We start from the raw sequence: 7,500 nt of genomic DNA, 5'->3' as shown, positions 1-7,500 counted from the left end.
CTCTCTCTCTCTCTCGCTCCCTCTCCCACTCTCTCCCTCTCTCTCTCTCTCTCCATGTCTTTCACTCCTCCTCCAATTCCTCTCCCTGTCTTTTTTGTCCTTTTCTTCACCCTCTTTTCATTGCCCCCTACCCCCTCCTCCACATCCACACTCTTTCCCTCGCTACATCCCTCTGTGTTCTTCTCTCTCTCCTTCCCTCGCTCCTCTCTTCATCTGTTTCTCTCTCTTTTCCTCCCTCTCTCTGTTTCCCGTGACTTTCATGCTTGGCTTTGTCTTTTATCCCGGGCCCTTGGTAAAGTCCCCTCGCGGCGTGGCTTTACTGACTCGGCCAACTAAATCTCCTACCCCCCCCCCCCCCCAACACACACACACACACACACACACACACACACACACACACACACACACACACACACACACACACACTCAAACACACATACACACACACACACACACATATGAATATATACTCTCACACACAGCCCTGATCACTACAGATCTCCATGCCCAGGCAACACACACACAGACACACACACACACACACACACACACACAAACACACACACACACACACACACACGCACACACACACAGGCACACATGTAAGTTATATGGATACGCACACACACTCTTGCTACGCTTTTCTCCTCTGGGTGGTCAGTGTGTCCGATCCCACCAAACTCCACAGAAGAAGATGTCCAAAATGATGTACGAAAAACAATAACAACTCTGTGCCACACACACACACACACACGCACACACACACAAAAGCCAAATACTCCTGCATTAGATGCGCATCCAGCCAAATCCCTGTGTTCCAATCTCGACATTTATATTGCATTTGACAGTTGTTGGGCGATGACGGTGGTGTGCTCCAGCGAGTGGCTCTCAGACTCTGCTTTCAACTGAGAAGTAATGAAAGGAAAACACAGCACAATTCCCGCGTAATTAAATCAAGCGTAGCGGTGGCGTAGGGAGCGCCATTGTCACGCTACGAACAAATGGCTCACCAGAACTCTTTCCATAACTTACTGCCTTCAAGACAGGCACATTTTACATTTCTCTATATTAATTGTCTGGAGATAGAAATGTTCCTGAGAAGTTGATCCCAGAGGAAATTCATAATGGCAAGCTAAGAGCCATTTCTTAATGTCTTCAGTTAAGTTCACCATAGACTCACACAGCAGGTAGATGGTGAAATAATAACTTTAATATAAAATATGAATTTTAGAATGTTTTACTACCAGTATGTGTGGTGTCTGTCCGCTGATGTCTACCGCTAATACACCGACAAATGTTTCATCAATCAGTTGATTCTAGTCAGAGGTGTTGTGCAGTGCACCTCTGGAAAGTTCTCTACACCTCTGGAAGGTTCTCTACACCGCTGGAAGGTTCTCTACGCCTCTGGAAAGTTCTTATCACTAGAACTGCCGCAACTGGTTATTTAGACCGTTTAAAAAGCTGCAATGACTGTTTACAAAAAACAGTCCTCCAGTCCTCCTTTAATATAGTCTAAAATGTAAGGGTGATAATGACTGCTCCAGCAGCTCTAGTAGTTATGAAATGATTGGCGCTTGCTAGACACTATTTATGTACACTAGTACAGTTCACTTGCAGTATCCACCTGGCCAGAGCCAGCTCACATGCTTCACCGTGCCCACAGTACAACTTTCATACCTGCCAGTAGAGACACAATCCTTGTAATTCACATCATTGTTAGTCAAATAAATATGAAATACCAATATATATAATTTAATATCAATACATTGATAAAATAATAATAACAGAAGGAAATAGAATAGTATATCACAGAGAGACTCTAGTTAACATCCATATCACACACAAACTAAATTAATAATTCTGTAAATGAATAATGAAATGCCATGGCTATTGTGGGTCACATTAGCCAGGTTTTAACTAGTTGGCTACTTATGGATGTGTGACATGATATTACATATTTATATTATTTTATTAATGTAACTGTTATATTGCAACACACTGCATTAGCCTCACAAAGACCTGTTCAGTTTATATTACTTTATTAATGTAACTGTTATATTGCAACACACTGCATAGCCCCACAAAGACCTGTTCAGGGAAATCAGAGAAAGAGTGAAAGAAGCAAGTTTTTCAAATGTGAGGATGCAAACTTCTCAGTTGTTATTAATAATAACAACAACAAAACAACATATAGTTATCTCCTATTCAGATATCCACCATTTCAACCGTCTACCGTCAACGGCTGGGGGCCATAAGAGTAAGTTCACATTCCTCTCTCTGGAGGTTCTTTACTCCCGTTGATAAGAAACTCTAACCATGTCAAAGGTCATCTCAGAAGGATGTTGTATGTCAGCTGTCCTTTATAACCCAAAATAAAAGACAAACACCCAGACAAACCCAATAGAAACACACATACACACACACACACACACACATGCCCAAGCTGACAAGCGCACTACTCAGGTCTTGTCATTTTTTAATTAACTGTTAAGGTGGTTTTCAGCGGCCCTTATTTTCACATGTGCAATTATCAAACGCAGCCTGGTAATCTGGTAATCTGTAATCTGCTTGATAGAGGTTGAATGTGACAAGTAGTAAATCCTGAGTGAATTCACACTCTTAAGGAGATATGAAACATGACAAAAAACAAGCTATAGCTGTTTCTTTTAATATTTATGAATGTCCGGTCATCTTTGATCTCTTGTGATTCCCTCTTAAGTCCAGATAAAGTCCACATATCGAGGAAGATTCAAGAGACTGCATAATGTCTAAAGAAACAAAAGACAGCAAGGCCTGAAAGTGGACTACTGACTGTATAAAATAATGAAGACTATGCATCAGATTATGTTGAAGGTAATGAAGACTACTTGGCAGAAGACAGTCTTCCTATGGACAATTATGACAACAGATGATGATAAAGTCAGTGTGTGTGTGTGTGTGTGTGTGTGTGTGTGTGTGTGTGTGTGTGTGTGTGTGTGTGTGTGTGTGTGTGTGATCAAGTCAGTGTGTGTGTGTGTGTGTGTGTGTGGGGGGGTTATTATTTTACTAGCGCATGCATATTGGGCTATATGGCTGAAAATATGCTTAGGGACTTTTTTATTCATAATATGTGCCTGTGTGTGCGTCCGTGCGTGCGTGCGTATGTGTGTGAGTGGGTGTGCGTGTGTGTGTTTGTGTGTGTCTGTGTGTCTATATATGCATGTGTTTTTCAGGAGCAGTGAGCCTCTGGTAGCCCTGGCAAAGCGTCTTATCATCTGAATCCCTGCTGTAATGGACACCAGATGGGGAGTAGATGAGCAGTCCAAAGACTCTCTATCTCACTTGCAAACACACACACACACACACACACACACACACTGTGGAGATGGAGACATTAATTACCTCTCTGTGCAGCAGATCTGTCCACCAGCTCCCCACAGACTGGACTCAGATGGCAAATGAAAGACAAACTACTACTTCTTCTTCTTCTTCTTCTTCTTCTTCTTCTTCTTCTCCTTCTTCCTTTTTTATTTCCTCTCTAATGTTCTGCCATTGTCTATTCTCTTTATTAATGTTTTTTTTTTTTTCTTGTATCAATTTCCATTTTTGCTTTTTCTTCATAACTTTCTATTCGACAGGAGTATGTGGTGAAATTGTTTGAAGAAGATATTCTGTATTTTTATATAAAAAAAAAATCTTCTGTTCCTTAAACACTCCAAAGGGTTGGTTGGTTAAGGTCCTTCTAAACAACCTAAATTAACTGTGAAATTTGAACATGCTAAAATTAGCACTGGTAGCGCATGATTGTTCTTGGGTCAGTGGAATTCAATATGATATGAACATTTACTGTTTATTATGGACATATGCAATGACTTGTACTACAGCATGAATATGCCATTTTTCTGAAATTAGCGAAAAGGAAGCCTTTGATTTTTAGGTTTGTAAGTACTCACACACTCACACTCACACTTACACACACCACACACACACACACACACACACACACACACACACACACACATATATATATATATATATATTAATAATTCTTAATTTGAAACTGCAGTGGCCAGGTCACAGGTTGGATCGCTGGTGTGTATTTCAATATGACAGCAGAAGCAGCCGCCTCGAACTCAAGTTGATCTGTGTTCTACTTTGAGTTCCTCAGGCACACACACACCCCTACACACACATACACAAAAAAGAGATGAATTCCTCTGACGGCTCAAAAGAAAGAGAGAAAAAAACACCCCACACACACCCCTCTCATACCCCTCTTCTCCCACCATCCCCTCATACCCCCCCCCACCCCCCCGGGCGGCTCACTCACTCCTATTCCCAACACCTTTCCATGGGATTTACTTAGAATATGAGGGGATTGGAGCTACACCTGGCCTGACTGTCTCTGAGCTACTTTATTAAAGCCCAGCGGGCCTGCGGCGCTCCTGCATTAAGATGGAGAGAGAGGCTGGGGGGAGAGAGAGAGAGAGAGAGAGAGAAAGAGAAGGAGAGCATATTCCTCTGGCTACGTCGGCCCCAAATCCCCCCGGTCAAGACTCCCAGAGCCCCCCGTACCCCACGCTTCAGGCCTAGCCAGACAGACAGCTAGTCCCTTTGGTTCTCCCTCTCTCTCTCCCTCTCTCTCTCTCTCTCTCTCTCTCTCTCTCTCTCTCTATCCAACCCCACACTGGGAGAGACCAAGTATGATATTCAGATGGTGGCATAGTGTCAGGTAGGAGAGCTTTTGTGTGAGTGCGTGTGTATGTGCGTGTTTTTTTAACTCAGGAGATATTGATTTTAAATTGCACATTAGGTCCACTGCGTCGGACACGTAGATGGACTACAGCTGGCCATGGTGATCTGTGCTGGTCCCGCTAAACATTTGGGAATTCTGTCAGGATTTCTACAGACGGCTATGAAGGAAACCAAATGTGTGAAAGTATTAACTGCCTAGTACTCAATTCAATGGCTGTGGGTGATTATATGACAGGTGAGGACAGAAACGTTTCTCTCGCATTGTGAGAAAAAATTGCCCTCACCACTCTGGAGTCGCGGTGTGGATCAAAGGCATGAGAGTTGTCCAACAGAGACTGACCGAGACACCACTGAGAGTGTGGACGTAGGAGAGTGAGTGTGTGTGTGTGTGTGTGTGTGTGTGTTCAGTGGGCTGCCTGAGTATGCTCCACCTATAGGATTTAGCTGTTTCCCTGTGCGTGAGTTCGGCTGGGCTGGAACCAAGACACACACACAGCACCCTCTATATGGAGTTGGCTGGAGAACAAGCCCTTCCCCGAGGAAATGTGCAGTATATCAACAGGAGGCAGGTGGTGCAAGTGTGTGTGTTTGTGTGTGTGAGTTTGTGTGTGTGTGTGTGTGTGTGTGTGTGTGTGTGTGTGTGTGTGTGTGTGTGTGTGTGTGTGTGTTTGTGTGTGACTCTACACTCTACACAAAATATGAGTGAGTAGGGGGAGGGGGAGACAGAAATAGTCCCCTATTTTATAACAAAAAATATAAAATATATTACTCCTATTCACTTCACTTGTATCAGTATGGTGCGGAGATACACCAAAAGCACTTCCCCTTACATTGAGTAGAAAAACAACGTCCTTTTGTAATGGTCCCGTTAAATGTCCATCCCAGAGTCAAAGTCGTCCATGTGTACTGCTTTATCTCTTTCATTGGCCCATCCCTGTGACGTTACGCCATAGCACTTGTAACCACTAGGGGCAGTGCTGAGCAGCAGCGCTCCCAGGCCTCATATCTTCTGTATGTACAGTGAGTTCGAGGAATCTCAACTCCAGCATTATGGGAACCCGCGGCCTGGTCAAACCGTCCTTGTAGGGACACCACCTCGCCATGTAATCCACGGACAAATACAGCATAAGCAGCCTAGATCAGAGAGGATTATGGGTAGGGATAAGACACACCATTAATATCCCATTTACCATTTAAACAACACTGACAAGGACAGGGACTACCTCCCTCCTGTTTTCAAACACAGACACACACCTACACAAACATACACACGCACACACACAAGAATTCAAGAGAAAAAACCATCAGGTCACATCTTAAAACAAACTTAAATCTTATGTCTTATTATTGTTTTTTTTTTTTACATTGTTTTGTTTTGTGATTTGTGATTGTTTTGGGAACAATTTTCAATCTAGCACTTTTTTACAGCACACTGCACACACACACTTCAAATAATTAAATCTAAAGCAATCCACCATAACAAACCAGCGGTGTGTTTGTGTTCCAGCGCTAGCTCCCCATCTGGGCTAGCTGCAGGGCTCCAAGGGCCTCTCTTTGCCCTGTTTTAATGAGCACACCTGACAGCAGGGCTCATCAGCAGAGCACACACACACACACACACACACACACACACACACACACACACACACACACACACACACACACACACACACACACTCCCACACAGTGACTGAGCAGCAGAGGAGAACCGTCCGCTCAGTCCCTGTTAAGCCCACGCGGATGGCAAACAGAGCGTCAGGACGGGGCTTCGCCTGGGTCTCTAACAGCCACACCATGAGCTACACACACCTCCGTGAGCTACACACACCCCTGTGAGCTACACACACCCCTGTGAGCTACACACACCTCCATGAGCTACACACACCCCTGTGAGCTACACACACCCCTGTGAGTTGTTTGGGTGTGAATCACGGCTAAGCCAGAGGAAGTGCTGGGATGTGGTGCACTGGTCAAGCCTGGTTCAGAGTGTTGCATTTAGACTTGGACTAACCTGCTGTTGGGCTGGGCTGGAGAAAGGCACCTGAAGCTGCCTCTGCTGTAGGGATGGGCTGAGAAGCTGTTCCTCTGCTGTAGAGATGGGCTGGGAGGCTGTTCCTCTGCTGTAGGGATGGGCTGGGAGGCTGTTCCTCTGCTGTAGGGATGGGCTGGGAGGCTGTTCCTCTGCTGTAGAGATGGGCTGAGATGCTGTGCCTCTGCTGTAGAGATGGGCTGAGATGCTGTGCCTCTGCTGTAGAGATGGGCTGAGATGATGTGCCTCTGCTGTAGAGATGGGCTGAGATGCTGTGCCTCTGCTGTAGGGATGGGCTGGGAGGCTGTGCCTCTGCTGTAGGGATGGGCTGGGAGGCTGTGCCTCTGCTGTAGGGATGGGCTGGGAGGCTGTTCCTCTGCTGTAGGGATGGGCTGGGAGGCTGTTCCTCTGCTGTAGGGATGGATGGGCTGGGAAGGGCACATGAAGCTGTTCCTGTTTATGTTTGTTGTTATCTCTTCTGTAGAATAAAGGAACTATGTGAATCCTTTGCAGTGGATTTCCTCTGTAGTTGCAGTGCTGGGGGAGAAGGGAGTGAATCAGCACTCCCCTCAGATCACACTGCAGTGTCATACAGCACTGCCCTCAGATCACACTGCAATGAGTCAGCACTGCCCTCAGATCACACTGCAGTGAATCAGCACTGCCCTCAAAACACACTGCAATGAGTCAGCACTCCCCTCAGATCACACTGCAGTGTCATTCTCAGCACAAGACAC

Source organism: Alosa pseudoharengus, unplaced genomic scaffold (assembly GCF_046254945.1).
Source record: "Alosa pseudoharengus isolate Yale_2024_CS ecotype anadromous, Long Island Sound unplaced genomic scaffold, YU_APseudo_1.1 YU_APseudo_1.1_scf_16, whole genome shotgun sequence".
Taxonomy (NCBI): Eukaryota; Metazoa; Chordata; class Actinopteri; order Clupeiformes; family Clupeidae; genus Alosa; species Alosa pseudoharengus.
The sequence above is the reverse complement of the archived record's forward strand: the minus strand, read 5'-3'. Positions refer to the sequence as shown.